We start from the raw sequence: 16941 nt of genomic DNA on the forward strand, positions 1-16941 counted from the left end.
ATCTAAAAATTTAGGGTTTTGTGAAAGTACCACAGACGGCCTATGTCATAACAACACTCTAATAAGGTGAACCCCGAATGCAACCAAAATTACCTATTACGCCGTGTTATAATAATGTTTAACAAAAAAGAAAAAATGGAAAATGTAAAATTTAACTATACTAATTTAATTATTGCTTATAGCAACAGTAAAACTGGGCTCTAATGTATCTTTTGATTAGGGTAAAATATAAGGAGAACTATTGGAACAATTGCCGAAATCCGCTTGCAAAATAATCATAAAGAAAAACAAAACAAATAATGTTATGGCCGAGTCACGATCCGGTGGATCTTTTTAAGACGTTTCGCGGCTCTGCCCAAGATTGTGCAAGCAGTTCATCGTTGTCGTCTCGTCCCCAGGATAAAACAACCAAGTTCAATCTCATACACAATCACTCTTGCACGTTTTTTTTATCAAAAGAAAAGATATTATTAGAAATAGAAGAAATTACAAGTTTCTACCTGAAATAGAGTAAAAGCAACAAAAACACAAGAAGATTACATAGAAATAGATTCCCAACTATTGAGTATCGAGCTGGAAAAGTTTAGACGAACTCTGTGACCAGCTGCAGCTGCCCATCTAAGTACAAGTGTTTTGACATCTAATCCCAGATCCTCATCGGTCCTGAAAAGATACTCTTTTTCAAATTTTCTGCAGTTCCGCTCTCGCCACAAAACCCAAATTACCGCAGCAGGTATAAGGCCCCAAATATATCTACCTGATGTAGAGAAAATTGATTGATCCCAATAGTAAGCAAGGTCTGTCATAGTATTTGGGAAAACCCTCACCCAATTCCCTCCTGGAGATAGCCTGCACCATACTTTTTGTGCTATTTTACAGTGAAATAAGAGATGTTCTTGGGTTATTACAGCATTACCACAAAGAATACAAGAATTGTAGATGTCTACTCATTTTTCTCGAAGCTTATCTATTGTTTTAAGCTTATTATGTATTAAACACCAAACCAAGAACTTCACTTTCGGTGGAATAGCAGGTTTCCAGACGAATGAATGGGGGAAGTGTTCTACACCAGAATTTTCATTCAACTTACAATATAGGCTTTTCACAGAGAACATACCAGCATTATGAAGGGCCCATCTCCTTGTATCTGATTCAGAGTCTAAAACAGGAGGAGAGTCCCCAATGCATAATATAAGTGATGCGTGATCGTTTGTTTCTCCATTTGTTAACACTCTTCTGAAGTTAAGAATCCAATTACCTTATGCTGACACCACCTCAGCTATCTTGGCATATTTATCCTCCGAAAGTTTCACTACAAGAAAATAATTCTGTTGCCGCACTTCTTTGCCACACATATGTATATGATGGGGCAATAAATGGCTTTTAACCTAACTGTAAAACAGATGTGGCATTAAATAAGACCTTTTGCCATATCCGTGAAAAGTTGAGGCAAAAGTCCAGTTCTTGCCACACGTGATTTAGCATTGCGGCAATAAGTATAGCTTTAATGTGGCAAAAAAGTATTAATAATATAGTTAAAAAGTTTTTTAGTCTGAAAATTATTTATTAAATTAGATAACTTACCTATCCAAAAGAAAAAATTAGTAAACAAACGGAATAAGTTAATTTACGTGGATGACGTGCCTGGTAGCGGAAAAACCCAAGTCAATTACATCCTTTATTCTCGTAAACCAAACCCCCCATTACCTGCTTTAGTTTTCTGGATCCTAATTTGAAGCAGAACTTTTTCTTCCTCATAAGTTCGTAACCGGCAACCAATCAATTATCAAACTTGTTTGTGTAAACCAATTCAATTTTTTCTCCATCGATGAAGCCTGCAACTTCATCTTTATCGAAACCCTAGAAAAAGAACTCCTAATCCAATAATCTTCTTGAAAAAATTCGTCGTTCTCAAAGCCCTAAAATTTTCTATCTCTCGAAACCCCTGGCGAACAAACTCAAATCTTTTTCTCTCAATTTATGGTATTTCTGGTTTGATTTTTGCAACATCTTATACCGCTAATGTTAGTGGTTGTAATCAAGGTAATTGGTGTTTTAGTTTTGATGATTCATTTTGTGCTTAATAACATTGTTAATCTGGTTTCGAAATTAGGATTTTGGCGTTTATGTTTTTAACATTTTTTTTGCTTTTCCCCTAACTTTATTTTTGTGATAAATTAGGTATGAGATCTGAAATAGGGCTTTGCCTTTGATTTTTTTTGCTCAAGGCCAGAGTCAAACCACTGTGAGATTAAAGAATCAGATGTAAATTTGAGAAGTAACAGGGGAAATAAGGTAAATCAATCTGTTACAATAGTCCATAGGTTGGTTTTCAATAACTCTGATTTTTTTCATTTCATTATATTCTAGTGTACTAGATTTTTGGAAGCTATGTAATGTTCCTCCCTGTTTTGGTAGATTTGATTATTCATCCTTCTGTTTGCCATTTGAACATTCATATGATTGTAAATTGCAGTAGAAATCTATTTGCTTCGTCCATATCTGAATGCCCCTAGGAGACAAGTGATTCGTCAAGCAGGTAGCTTCTTGATAATATTTTTTTCGGTTGATTCCTTGAAAATAATTATGGGTATAGGTTTGAACATTTATTTTGTGGAAACTATACTCATTTTTCTCAGTAGAATGTATAAACTGCAGATAATTAAGTTATGCGAATTCTCCCTGTTTTGTGTCTATCTCTGATTCCCTAGCTCGTTCAAGTACTTCATTTTATGTTTTTTGTATGAATATGAGGTTGTTCAAGTATCTCTTGTTAGAGAAGGAAAAAGTCATGAGCATATATGTGGAATCGCTTGAATTTAATTTTATGTATTACAAAAAGTATAACTAAGGCTTCTTACAAAAACAAATAATATAAATTTACACTTACTGTACTTCCCAAAAGTTGAAACTAGATCAACGAGAAAAGTTGATCAGGCCTAACCAGTAATTAATCAACAACTAAAAGAATTTAGGAAATTAGAATTTGTTGTAGTTAATGTTGATTGGTGCATTTAGATATCCAAACGAACATAATGAATGACGTTAACTTATTGCATGTATTAGTGAATACTGGATCTGTAATGCATTTTCATGTTTAAGTTAGAAGTACAAGAAAGAGTTGTAAGATTCACGAAAATGATTTCTTTACAGAAGCGTAGAGGTTTATCTTAATGGTTCTCTTCCTTTTCTATTTGTTGCATTAGCTTGTCTATAAAATGTAAGAGACTAAGACTTAATGCAATTGGTATTTTGTAGAGTGGTCAATGAGCTTATCGAGGCAACTTTTGTTGTTTTTTACAAATGATAATAATTGGAAGGAAAAGCTACCCTCAACTCATAGATGAATTGGTATGGTATGTTCATACATAGGTTGGTCTTTAAAATCACTTCTCATTTTGCAGCTTCAAAGTTATTAAAGATTCATTATTTGGTCTTTGATTTGACTATGTATGGTTGAGATATATCTCATACTTGTCTGTGTAAAAAAGTACAAAACCTGGTCAAAAATAGGAATACCGTATGATACCGAATACTCCTACACCATGTTTCTTCTTCTTTAAAGTTCTGCGATATTGGAATAGAAGGGATTGGGTATTCAATGTTTATGCTTGATTTGCATATTAGTATTATACTACTCTTCCAGTTCAAGCTCTCATAATTAGGCATGCTGATATTCTCTGCCATATCCTGATGTTTTTTGGTTTGGTGGTGTTTGTTTAGAAGGAACGTGGCTTAGGAATGGAGTGCTGGTGTTGATTAAGCACAGAATAAGTCTAGTTTTAAGTATAAAGTTTCTCAACTTCAGTGTCGGGTTAATATTAACTATTAAGTTCTGATATTGTTTGCTAGTTTCTTTTTTCATGTTAAAGATGGATTCACTATACTTGTAAAACATATTTTTTTAAATGAAATCTGAGTTCTTTGTTTTGAATATTTTTCTGTGTACGTGGAATGCTTGATTTGTGAAAATTATCATATGGTGGTTGGATTGGATTGGATTATAAAGTGATTTTTCAAAATCCTCCTACCAGCAATTTATTGCAGAATTTATTAGCTTTTTAGCAGCAACAAGTGTTGTGGCAAAGGTGTTTCTGACGAATATTTTTGCTTCACGTTATTGCCTCACCAGTTGGTGTGGCAAAAGACTTTAAAAATTAATAAAATTATAAAAAGAAAAAAAAATAGAAAATACCTTTTTGCCTCATGTTATTGCCTCACAGTTTGGTGTGGCAAAATACCCACCTCTTGCTGCAGTACATTAAAGGTGTGGCACTAACTTCTTGTCACACAGGTTGTTTCCACATGGTGTGGCAAAAAAAAATAATATGGCAAAAGGATTTTGCCACACGAAACATGGGTTCTTTCCACATGAATGGCATGTTGCAATACACTAGGTTTCTTGTAGTGTTTATACAAAGAGGGGAAGGTGGTTGCAAGAGACGCTTCACCAATCCAACGATCATTCCAAAAAGAAGTTAATGTACCTGAGTGAATATAAAGTTTAAAATTTTCAGGTATCAAGTGACTAGTGGCAGTAATGACTTTATAGCATGATACACCGTAAGTTGAATTAACTTTGCCCCGAATCCAATTTGAGAAGTCACTGCCGTGTATATCTCTGATAATTCTGCACCACAACTTGTCCTTTTCAACACCAAACCTCCAACACCATTTAGCTAACAGTGCCAAATTCATAAGTCTGAGATTACAAACACCTAAACCTCCTTTTTCCAAAGGTGACATAACCATATTCCAGTTTATCAAGTGAGAAGTCTTTGAGTCGGAATTAAATTCCCATAAGAAGTTTCTCATCTTCTTTTCTAGAATTTTAATGACCGAAACAGGAGCCTTGAATAGAGAGAAGTAGTACATAGGCAAAACAGTGAGACTGCATTTGAGAGGATGTAAAACTTCTACACTTAGTTCTTCCTCATAAACTCTTTTAGAAAAACCAAGGATGATAACACACTTGTTTTTCTCTCTCCCGAAAATTCATTTTCTAAACTCAAGTAACACAAAAGAAAAACTCTCTCAATAGAAAAAGGTTTCAACAACTCTCTAAATTCTTTTCATCAAAAACTGATTTATAATATCCAAACAATTAGATAAGATTAAATAAAATGCATTAATAAGTTGTTAATTAGCATCATTGACCAATTCAACAAGAAACGGTTTTTGACATTAAAAACAAAATAAATTTATTCTTTAAAGGAAGAATAAATGTCACAATAAAACCATTTAAATGAGAAACACTACAAGAAAAGTCACTTTTAGTGGTAAAATATTGTGTCACGAAAATCAATTTCTTCGTTGCAAAAAGAATTCAGCGGCGCAAAAAGTTTCATCACCTATAGCGAATCGTTGAAAGTGTTCTGTGACGTCCTTAAGAAATTTTCTCCGAATTTTTTAATTAGTGACATAAGTCTTTTTGCCACCAAAACTGTCTTTTCGTGAGCAAATAAAATTGACAATGTTCACTAATTTTGTGATGAAGAATTTTGTCACTCTAGGTATTATTGGTGAGAAAAATATTTTATCACTTAAAATAGCTTTAGCCGTGAAATTTGTCCGTCTCGAAATATACTTATCGTGAAGAAACAAGTTCGTCACATAAAATAATTTTAGTCGCGAAATTTGTTCGTCTCAATATATACTTATAGCTAAGGAACAAATTCGTCACAGAAAATAGTTTTAGCTGCGAAACTTGTTCGTCTCAAAATATACTTATAGTGAAGAAACAAAATCATCACGTAAATAGTGTTAGCAGCGAAATTTGTTTGCCTCAAAATACAGTTATAGTGAAGTAACAAATTCGTCACCTATATATTTTTGGCCGCGAAATATTTTTATCTCTGAAAAAATAATGATTTAGCAGCGGAATAAATTTAGTCATCTCTAAAAAATAAAAAATCAATAGAAAAATTTAGTCGTCTCTGAAAACAAGTATAGTGGCCAATTAGGATTGTCTCTGTATGGTCATTTCAATAACGAATCTCATCGTCTCCAAAATAATTTCACCTGCAAATATAGTCGTCTCCAAAAAAAAATTCAGACAAACTCATTCGTCTGAAAAATAATTAGAGACATGACACTGCCTCACCATAAATATTTTCTCATCGTACCAAAGTCGTCACCATTTTTTCTTCGGTGACTAGCCTATATTTAATATTAATATTATACAAAAAATAAATATAAATAAATAAACATTTAAATAAATAATATAAATTGAATAAATAATAATTTCTCATTAAAATAAATTATTTAGACAAAATCCAAACTAGAAAAAACCTGATAAATAAACTCTACCAATAAATAAACATCCCTATTAGAAGAGAAAAAAAATACTAAGACTAAAACATCAATGTTGTTCAGATCCACTAGCGGTAGTATTGTTCAACCCGAGAGAACGTATCATCATATCCTGCATGTTTCTTATGACCTTTTCATTGTCTTCCTTCATCTTTTTGGTAACCTCATTCTGTGCGCGTATTTGCTCTTCCTGAGCTTGAATTCTATCAGCCTGCGCTTGCAGCATTTCATGAATTCCTTCATTGTTAGAAACAGTGGTCGCAGAACGACGTCGTCTTTGTTTTTCTTTAAAACCTGAGCACATACTTCAGCCTTAGTGGGTGGTGTAGCTCCCGCTTCGCTGCCTTGCTGCATTAGCTCATTCATCGTGTCCTATATAGAGACACATAATAAAGAGAATAATTAGCAACTGCACTAGAATGTCAAACCAGTAGGTTAGTTTTATTGATATAAAATTGTATAAGTAAGAGATTAGAAAAACTTATTGGGTGTGGTGTGTTTTCAGAATCCTATTGGTTTATACATATACATAATGTTGTCTATACTCACCCATTTGATGCGAACTTCATCAGAAATGCAAACAACTTTTCCCGTTTCTTTATTGGTAGATGAATGGGTGTCATAGAATTTTTTAATGTCACCTTGCTCGAATCCAGCTTTCCGTTTCTGTTTTACACAGGAAATAAAAAACAAGTAAGTTGATGTTGCAACACAAAAAGGGTAAACATTAGACAATTACATTCCATCCTAAGCTCCTAAAGGACTTAAAAAATTTATACATCTTAACAACCATCACTAAACATCACTATAAGAGAAAATCATATTCTTATTCATAAAGGAACATACCTCCGCCCTGTGGACCACATGTGACTTAGAACCTCCACAATGGTTGAACGGAACAACTTCTCTTGATTTTGCACCTGCTGCAGAGAGCTTCTGCAAATTTTAAATAAAGCAAAAGTAAAATAACAACTTACATAAACATATTGTGCTCCAATTAAAAACATGTTCCAAATGAAGAAGACAATAAAAACAATACCTTGAAACTTTCACTGGAAAACACATGGTCGCACATCCAGTCCCAGTCTTCCAGCGACACGTTCTCATAAGGATTTATTTTGGCATCTTCATACGTTCCATCTTTCAAGGACTCTTGAAAATGAATTGACATTTTATTCCTGCGGTTTGAGTACTTACTGCCCATAGATTTCATTAAGAACTCCTTCACCATTGGCAAAGAAGTGTCTAAAATGAATTTATTCTAAAAATGGAAAATATATCAGCATTCATTGAAGTATATAAAGTATAAGAACATGTTAGAGAAATGCATTAACTTGAGTCTTTCAATCAGCGCATCTCTCTCACGAATAGGTATTTTCGTCCACGACTTGTATTGTAACGGGGCAAGGGAACGAACAATCACCCCACACTCGCTTGCGAGTGGACTGGCATTTTCACAGTCATGCTTTCCTTCTAACTCTGAGAAGTGAACACACAACTTCCCTTTGTTGGCAGCGATTAGCGCATCCAACTTAATCCCTCGAGTAGAGCCCCGCACGTTCCTTGTGGGTGTTGCGTCTACTAAGATGAAATGGATCAGTTATGTAGGAAGGTAATAAAGATAACGCAGTTAAATAAACATAATAAAAAAATATATGAGTGACGAAACCCGAGTCTCGTTGCTGAAACCCGAACAACAGTGACAAAAATTAATTTGGTCACCGTAACTAAGCTTCAGCGATGAAATATTCTTCGCCGCAAAAACTATCGTCACCAAAGCCATGTTTTCTTGTAGTGACACTAATTTATTGGAAATAAATAATGTTTTTAAAACATATATTCCCAAAAATCCCCACTTATATTTTTCAAAACATTGAGCAAGATAATCTATATACTGATGTGCATAAGTAAAGATATCTTTCGATTTTGAACCTTTACATAGTGTTAGACTCTCAAAGAATCTGACCGTAGAGTGAACATAAGTCTTTGAACTCTAGGAGATACAAGATTGTCTGACACACACAAAACTATGCTAGTGTAAAGTCTAAAGCCAGCACATTACGAGCCAGTGCTTGAATCCCGGTTTAATGAATGATCTAGAGAACTGCCCATATACTCTCATAGAAAACGACCACACTTTCACATCCATATAGGTGAGTTTATCAAGAGTACTCATGCATCTAAGTACCCCACTCCAATTAGAGATATAAACATCATTAAGAGTTTTAGAAACAAAAACTCAACCTTAACTCGCTTCAGGATATCATGTCGTGGGATGAATTCTCTAAAGCATGATTATGTGTTAACATATATTATCCGTGACTTAGCCGCATTCGAACCTAAATTTTGGGATCTCCATTCATTGGTAGGGATTACCTTTTGAACCTACTTATGGAATCTTGAGTTATAGGTTGGATGTCCATCACAAACAACTATGTTTATGTCATTTGTGAATCTTTATTCCCTTTGAACCTATTTCTAGGTGGGTATCCATCACAAATGACTCAATTCTCAATGGGCATCAACATCATCCCATAATATATATTCACACCTTATTATTAATCCTTTCGCCAAAGGATCAACGACAACTCTTTTCAGACCATATATAATCCATTCTCATAGAATCAACAAAGCTTTGTATCACCTTATATGTCGACGCTACCGTTGAAATTAACGGTTCTCGACTCTTGCAATAGCCACGGTACTATCGCATTGGATTAATATGTCTGTTCTTTTTCTATTTAGTACATGAATGAATTGCTCCATCCCGTAGAGGATTCATCTGAAAGTATTTCCAATCAGTTTCACAATATCCATAAAGGATTTCGGTAAAATTTTAGATAATGTATTTCTAGGTGTAAGATGTGTTTGAAACACCTCATAACCTTCTCAAAATTTTACCAATTTTCCATACTAGGATTGGTAAATCTGAATATAAAAAACCCCACTACGGAAGTAATATATTAAACCCCCAATATAGAAATTCCTTATATATAGTCAATCACGTAGCAAAGAAACATACTGAGGTACCATACTCATGTCTAGTGCAATCACACACAATCTCAAAAGCATTAGCAGTAAACCAAATGAGTGAAAACTAGTTTACAGTCAGACTATATATATTTCTATCTCTTTTAAGATTCTATTTTCAATGAAATGAAATAGATCCAAAGAAAGAAAAAAAAAATCATTTCAAAAAACATACACCATCGTCTTTCATGTCTAATAGTAAACTAACCATGTTCTCAATTTCATTTTCATCTTATAAGTTAGAATAAAATTTCAACAAATCACTTATGCATACAAAACAAAGAGTATTATGCATTTCACTTTCATCAATTCTGAAATCGTTTGAATGAATCAAGTAAACAATTTTTATTTTATTTTAAAAATTGTTTAAAGTTGTTTTCAGAATATAAATAATAACTTATCTAACTTATATGCTTTTTTTATTGTAGAAACTACATAGTTTTCCATGCTTGCTCATCTTTAACTTACACAAAAGTATATATTTGTACTTATGACTAACAAATCATACATCGTAGAAACAATATCATCAAAACAAACATGTCAGTTAATTTAGCGACATGAATGCAAGTGTCAATGGTTTTCTGTTTGCTTGTCTAAAATATTAGGTTCACGAATTTATTTTTCCAAAGATTAAATTTTTGAAGAACAAAGTTATTTCCTACGAGAAATGATCATTCAAATTATAAGCAACAAAATATTCATGACTAAAATTTAGTCTCACTATATATGCTTATATAGCTTCATTCTTAGTGAATTACTTGTCACCTTCATTCTTCTAGTTCCTCTAATTTAAATCAACCTTGATAAAAAATAGGGTATGGACCCCCCACTATTTTTGACTCAAAAAAGAATTTCAAAACAATATCCAAAGATCCCGAAAATTGTGAAAAACTAATGAACCAATGATCTAAACCCAAAAGTTTTGCACAATATAAAGAATAAAAATTCAAACAATCATATTTGATATCAAGATAAGCTACTAGAAGCATCAAGCAAGTATTTATAAAATTTTCAAACATTTTGTTTCATTCAATATCATTGCAAGTTGCGTAAGATTAGATACATGTTGTTCAAGTTTAGAGTAAAACATAACATGCCCATATTCAATACTATCAACTTCATAAAACCATGATAAGTTGTCATGTCTCTAATACTCAAATTCATTTCATTTTATAATAAAATTGTAATATTAAATTCAAACATTTTATCCAGAACATATTATTCGTATTAGTGCAATGATCAAATTCTACAATTTTCTAATCTCAATATTCTTAAAAACAAGATACGAAGAAATTAGATTTTTTCTCATTTCAAAAGTATGAACATCTTTAACAAGATTGTTCACCCAAAGTAAACTTTGAGATCGTACCAATACCGAAAATCCTAGTGATGTCAGTATATAACTTCATAATCAATATTATGTTCATTTCTTGGTGAGAGTTGATATTCACATTTGTTTTGACTAGGTTCCTAACTATTTCGGTTTTGCTTTCGTCTCAAATTCTATCTCATAAGTTCCAAACTTATATGAGTCATATGTTTATTGTCACACACAATAATTCTCAACATATTATTTCCCTAAAATTTATTCTAAGATTAAAAATTCAATTTAGAATAATAATAAAATCAAATAATTAGTCACATAGCAGGCAAGCGAGCAACAAACTGCGCTGCAAGCCCTTTTTCATCAAACAATTACTTGATCGCTACAATAACTAAAAATAGTTGATCAAACATACCTCAATTTCTTTGAAATCTCAATTAATCATAAACCATTGTTCATTCTTTGCACACCAACAAAGAAACCAGCAACACCATTGCTCCACACATCGACTAATCTCCCGCAATTTTTATTTCATTGGAAAATAAAAAACTTGCTCAAGTAAGTGAATTTTCACCTGTCACAACCATGTACATGTGAGCATTTGAAACCAAAAAATAAGTAATGTATGCACTGTATAATTACTTGAAAATCAAAAAAAACATAGCACTTCATGTTTCTCTTAAGTTTCAAACAACGATTCAAAGTTATATAGTTATAAGATCATACATATAGTTATAACTTTATCCTAAGCATATTATCAAACACATATGGTGCATTAATTTGATTTCTAACAATTATCTTCTTTTTCATTACCAAAACAAGAGTATGAAGAAATAAAAAATCCAACCAAATTTTTAATGTAATTTATTACATTTTTCTAATCTCATGTATCATGTCTTATATTTTGAACAAACATACAAAACGATTTTGAAATCACCAAATTTCTCATCATCCATGAAATCCGTCGGTACTCCGTAACATAGTATACGAATGGCCGCAGTGACCTTTTGTTAGGGACTAAAGCCTCATACATGTCGTGCATCATACTGATAATTAAATAAAGGTTATACCTGACAAAGCTCGGCAGTAATCCTTTGCGTCAAGTTGCGGCCCATGCGGAATCGTCGTTCATCCTCATCGGAATGGACACAATCATGATTAAAATAATCATCCATCATCTTTTCATGGTAAAAATGTCGATCTCGCCGTGTTCATCTTCTAGTTGCAACTTCATATGGCTCTAAAGGCCTTGGTATGATCCCGGATTGTAATTGCAACATAAAATTTCAGCTTCTTCTATCTTGATTTGCATCTTCATCCATTTGACTCAAAAACTCCATACACATTTCTTCCTCTTCTTCATATGACATTTCATTCATCTCCATATCTTCCTCAGAAGAATCAAAATCATAATTTATGGTTCAAAACTGAAATAAATTGAAATTAAAAAAAGATTGATCGGATGAAAGATTGTTGTAAATTTATGAGATCGAATTCGAGCCGTATTTATGGAGGTAGAAACTAGTCGTTCCGGTGACCGTTTAAAAGTAGCTGTTGGCAGCTCTGCTACGATCGCTGACTTTTGTGCCAGGAGCGCCAGCGTTGGAAATTAGAGCGTCAGCGTTTGAATGACGTGCGCCAGCGCTGGAACTTCGTCAGGGCGCTTAATGGTCAACCACCCACTTATTTTCCATGGTGCAGAATCCTATTTGGCCATCCACCTAGATCAACAAAATTTTTCATTTGAACATTGCCATAGGAATTGCCCTCGCTTCCTAACTTTAGGTCACCCCTTATAAGCATAGGGAAGGCAACCAAACAAATTTTTCAATGACCCCACCCTGCTTACTCTCTGTCTCGCGGGACCCACCCAATGTGAGGTGGCGGTTTCTGCATAGTTCATTTACACGGTCTGCGTAGAAAGAACCATTGATAAAATAATACAATACAACGTAGTTTTAACGGGACCAATGTTAAAATAAATTTAATGTGCAAAAATACCCCCCCCCTGAAAAAAAGCTTCCAAAACTGCCACCCTTAAATGAAATATACAAATAACACCCTTTTGGGATTTTATAGACATTTATACCCTTATTTAGAAAAGGTCTGGACCCTCTTGATTGAGTCATCTACCACCTCAGCAAAAAATTTGGTTGAGTCAGCTACCACCTCAGCAAAAATTTCACGGAGCAAATCTCTCTAATTCCATCCTCTTGTTATTTCCGTCACTTTCATCTCCTTCCCTATCAACTCTTCCCAGTTTCTTCCACTTCAGTTCTCTCTCAGAAAATAAAATTCTCTGCAAGATTGAATTTCATTGATTTCATCCTTAACCCTAGCTCTCCAACCCTTCCCTCACTTTATCTTACTTTTCTCTCAGTTTCATCTCAGATTCAATCCGCTGCAAGATTGAATCTTTCATTGATATGCAGGACAAACAATGAAAGATTCACAGCAAAACACCAATACCCTATAACAGAAAAACCCTATATTTTTACATACCCAATTCGCCATCTATGAAGAACTAATAAATATGGATTAAAAGTAAGTATTTGAAAGAAGAGATTAGGGAAGAAGATTTGGATAAATAGAGAGCCAAGAGAGTGCAGGATAGAAAGATATAACCCCAACTTCAAAACCATCAGAAGAAAGAAAAAAAGGTATGATTTAGGGTTTAAAATTATTTGTCATCAATCTGAAATTAGGATTCAATTTTGTTGGATATCAAATGAAAGTCGGCAATGTTTGGTTAGGTGTTTAAGATTTAGAATGATAAGTGGTTTTCTGAAATTTTATTTGGTTAATTGAAGATGAGATTTTGTCTTTAGATTTTTGGGGTTTGTGAAACTGAATCTTAGTTCGTTTGTTTTTATGTTAGTTTCTGGTATTACCATAGATTGTCATTTTGGTATTCTGGTGCTACAACATTCTTAAAATTATCATTTTCTGGTTTTGTGATAAGATGTGTAAATGATGCTTCAGTTGTGCTTATTGTAGGATGTTTGTGTTATTTATGAGTTTGTCTAATTCACACTGTGCACTTTGTAAATATTCACTTGTTGTTTATTATTTGGGCTAAGTCATAGAATGGGAGTTTCTATACTTATGAATAATCAGACTGACTTTATAACATTTGGCTGCAGATATGAGTGGAAGTCACTATATTGTAGAGAAATGGAAATTAAATAGTTCCTCTTTTTTGTATCTGGATTTGGTACTTGCGTTTTTGGTTCTTGTAAGGCTGAGAATAAACTAGTAAACCAGCATCTAATGAGAAAAATGATCCATAAAATTCATGTATGTGAAATGGATCTTCTGTTGTTTCTTAGAGTGAGGAATTGAGGGTTCATATCATGGTTTAGATTGAAGAATCAGGGAACTATAGTGATTGATGTGGTGTATGATGCTTACAACATTGGCTCTTGGTGGTAGGATTAAACGTTGTCAGAAGTTTTATTTTCTTCTGATATATGGCCATCAACAATGATTCTTTTGCAACTTAAAACACTGGCATGAACCTATTTTTAAATTTGATGCATAAGTGGTTCCTACTGTTGTCATTTAAGATTGCATTTATTTGGTTTGTTGAGTGTGAATGCTTTATCCTTCCACTTGTTTACCCCCATGCAGCCCAGGGTGGTTGGAAATTAGCTGTGAAGTAAATAGAACAGTGTGTGTCAGTAAAATAACGTATTTGCAAGATTGAATTGTTTGGTGGGTGTAGGGAAGGTCTACTGAAACTCCTTATTTTTGGTGTTCTTATGAGTGGGTGGTAGGGAATTTTAACTGTGACAGTATCCAGAACACAAAACTTGAAACTTGCAAGTTACGTTAAGGTGTTGCATAGATGTTGATAATTTTAGTCTTGCAACAATAAAATATCGTTGATAATTTTAGTCTTGCAGCAATTTTAAGCTTAAAAACAATGCCTAAAATGTTTTCTTCGTTGATAATAATGCCTGATACAAAATTGAGGTCGATTAAGCTCTATGTACAACCATGGATGAATGCTCAATTGTTTCGATGTGTGGTTTGCTTAAGCTTCATGGTTACCATTCTGACCTTCGTATTTTTCTGTTCATTGTTAGGTGATCAATAAATTCAGGAAGAAACAAATAAATCAATTAGGTTCTCCTCCTACTCTACTGTTTTTTATTTTATTTTATTTTGAAGTTGAGTGTATGCGAGAGATTATGCGTAGAGCATGATGCCTAAGTCGTGAAAATAGAAACCTGAAGTGTCCTTGCGTGAATTTTAAGAGCTTTAAATTCCAAAGTATAGCACTATTTTATGAGCATTTAGTATGCTCACAGTAAAAACTAGTTTATTGTTCAATTGGTAGCGGCTAGACAACCGTAGGGATGTGGTATCCACAGATAACGCTTTTAATTTAGTCGCCTTTTCTTTGTTAGTTTGTTTTGGTAATTAGAGCTTTCAGATTATTTATGCTGGTGCTCGTATGTGTGTGTTGGACATAGTTTTAGGTAGATAGGAACTTAGTTTTACTTAATCACTATAACTTTGTGTCGGGAGTTTACTTTGAGTAACTAAATAATCTCGATTATAATATGTTTGTAGGTTCTAAATTATGGGTGCAGGACAGAAGAAGAAGAAGTGTTCTAAAAAAGTGAAATTTGCTGATCATTTGGAGAAAATTATATCACCGAATGCCACTGTGGAGGACAAAAGAGTGGTATCTGACGATGGTGTTGAAAGGTAATAGGTGACATTTAGCCTAATGTACTGTGTCATGCCAATTTTTTTTAATTGCTGGAGATTCATTGAAAGCTTTAGGAGAAACGACATGTGATAACAAAAAAAGAGAGGGTATATTAAGTACTGAATTCATTTTTAATCTGCTTCATCATTTAGGAATCTATATCATGGCTTAGTATTTTTCCCTCTTCTAATGTCCGTTAGACTGTTAGAGTCTTTCATTTCATACATGAATTCATTATTGTTTTTTTTCTTATTCTTAACTCCGATGGTACCGTTGAGCATTCCCTGTCAAATGCTGAAATGTATGCATTAATAGCCTATAAGTTAAATTTGAACAATGACAATAACAATAGTTTAGTTATTTATATATAAAAGAAGTTAGATGCCTCTATGCGAATCCTATTTTTTCCATGTTGCTGCATTGTTCTTTCTAGGTGTATTTGGTATAAGCCACTTGTAAACGGAAACTAGACCGGTCATTCGTTGAGTCACTTTTACAACTTGAATACAGGTGGTTATTGGATTAGTTGGAATGCACGACTATTTATCTTTTTTCAATGTTGCTGCTTTCCGCTCTCAAATACTTAATTCTAAGAACTTGTATGTTGTAATTGGTGTAACTATTTATTTCTATGTTGTAGGATGTTTGTTCACCCTGCCAGGTACCGGGCTTATACGTGCAAGGTAACAACATACTCGAGCCCGAAGGTTTTGAAGTGGGTGCGTAACCTGCTGTCTCCTGCCGAGCAAGAGAAATTTATGTCAACTACAATTGGCCCCTTACTGCACCTGCCGATGCAAACGTGGTCTAGTGCCTTGTTTATTTTTTATTGGCTAGTCAGATCTCCACGGGTGATGAAGGTGATAAGGGTCACCGTGAAGAAATGCGCGTAATGGTTTGTGGAAAGGAACTCTCCTTCGGAAAGAAAGAGTTCGCATTGATTTCGGGGCTTAGTTTTAGGAAGTCGGACCATAATTTTTCTCGTCCCGCCACGAAGCCCTGCCTTAAGATGAAGCATTTCCCCGATGAAGGAAAACCAGTAACTGGAAAACGTTTGAAATTATTACTTTTTGGAAAGTGGAGGAGGAGGAGGACGACGACGAAAAAAAATCGAAGAAATGTAGCAAAAAGGAGGAGGAGGAAAAAATATCGCGTGAATGTCACCAATCAAGCAACTCTAATGCTGAATGTGAAATTGTCAAAGTCCCACTGGAATCTGATGACAAGGTGAAATTGTCGTTACTATATGTTGTCCACAGGTATGTCCTGGGAAAGGGAGATGACAAAGTAGTTGAGCATGATCACTGGTACCTGGTGGATAACCTCGTCGACTTCAACTCTTATCCTTGGGCTGAAATAGCGTTCAGCAGAACTATTGATAATAGCAAATCTGCCTTAGATTATCAGATTAACGCTAACAAGCCTGTTGGAAGTGAGGTGACTTACAAGAGTCAAGGAATGGCCATGTCCTGGTGGTAAGAATCAGTTGGGTTGATATTTTCTAGTTGTCTAATTTTTGTGATTGTTGTTTTAAAGGTTTTCCTTTTTTCACCAA

At 33.9% G+C, this 16941-nt stretch overlaps 1 long non-coding RNA gene across 4 annotated transcripts; it reads left to right on the forward strand.

The window, feature by feature from the left end:
* The first annotated feature begins 1721 nt into the window (after positions 1 to 1721).
* On the forward strand, positions 1722 to 3924 carry LOC113332259. 4 transcript variants are annotated; one of them, XR_003351408.1, is made up of 5 exons: positions 1722 to 2043; positions 2182 to 2295; positions 2477 to 2539; positions 3259 to 3372; positions 3724 to 3924. It is a non-coding gene; the product is annotated as an uncharacterized LOC113332259 (long non-coding RNA). The 4 variants fall into 4 exon arrangements; XR_003351409.1 differs by having other exon boundaries at positions 2182 to 2324; positions 3259 to 3924; XR_003351407.1 differs by having other exon boundaries at positions 3259 to 3924.
* The last annotated feature ends 13017 nt before the right edge of the window (positions 3925 to 16941 follow it).

Source organism: Papaver somniferum, unplaced genomic scaffold, assembly GCF_003573695.1.
Source record: "Papaver somniferum cultivar HN1 unplaced genomic scaffold, ASM357369v1 unplaced-scaffold_131, whole genome shotgun sequence".
In the NCBI taxonomy this organism is placed as follows: domain Eukaryota; kingdom Viridiplantae; phylum Streptophyta; class Magnoliopsida; order Ranunculales; family Papaveraceae; genus Papaver; species Papaver somniferum.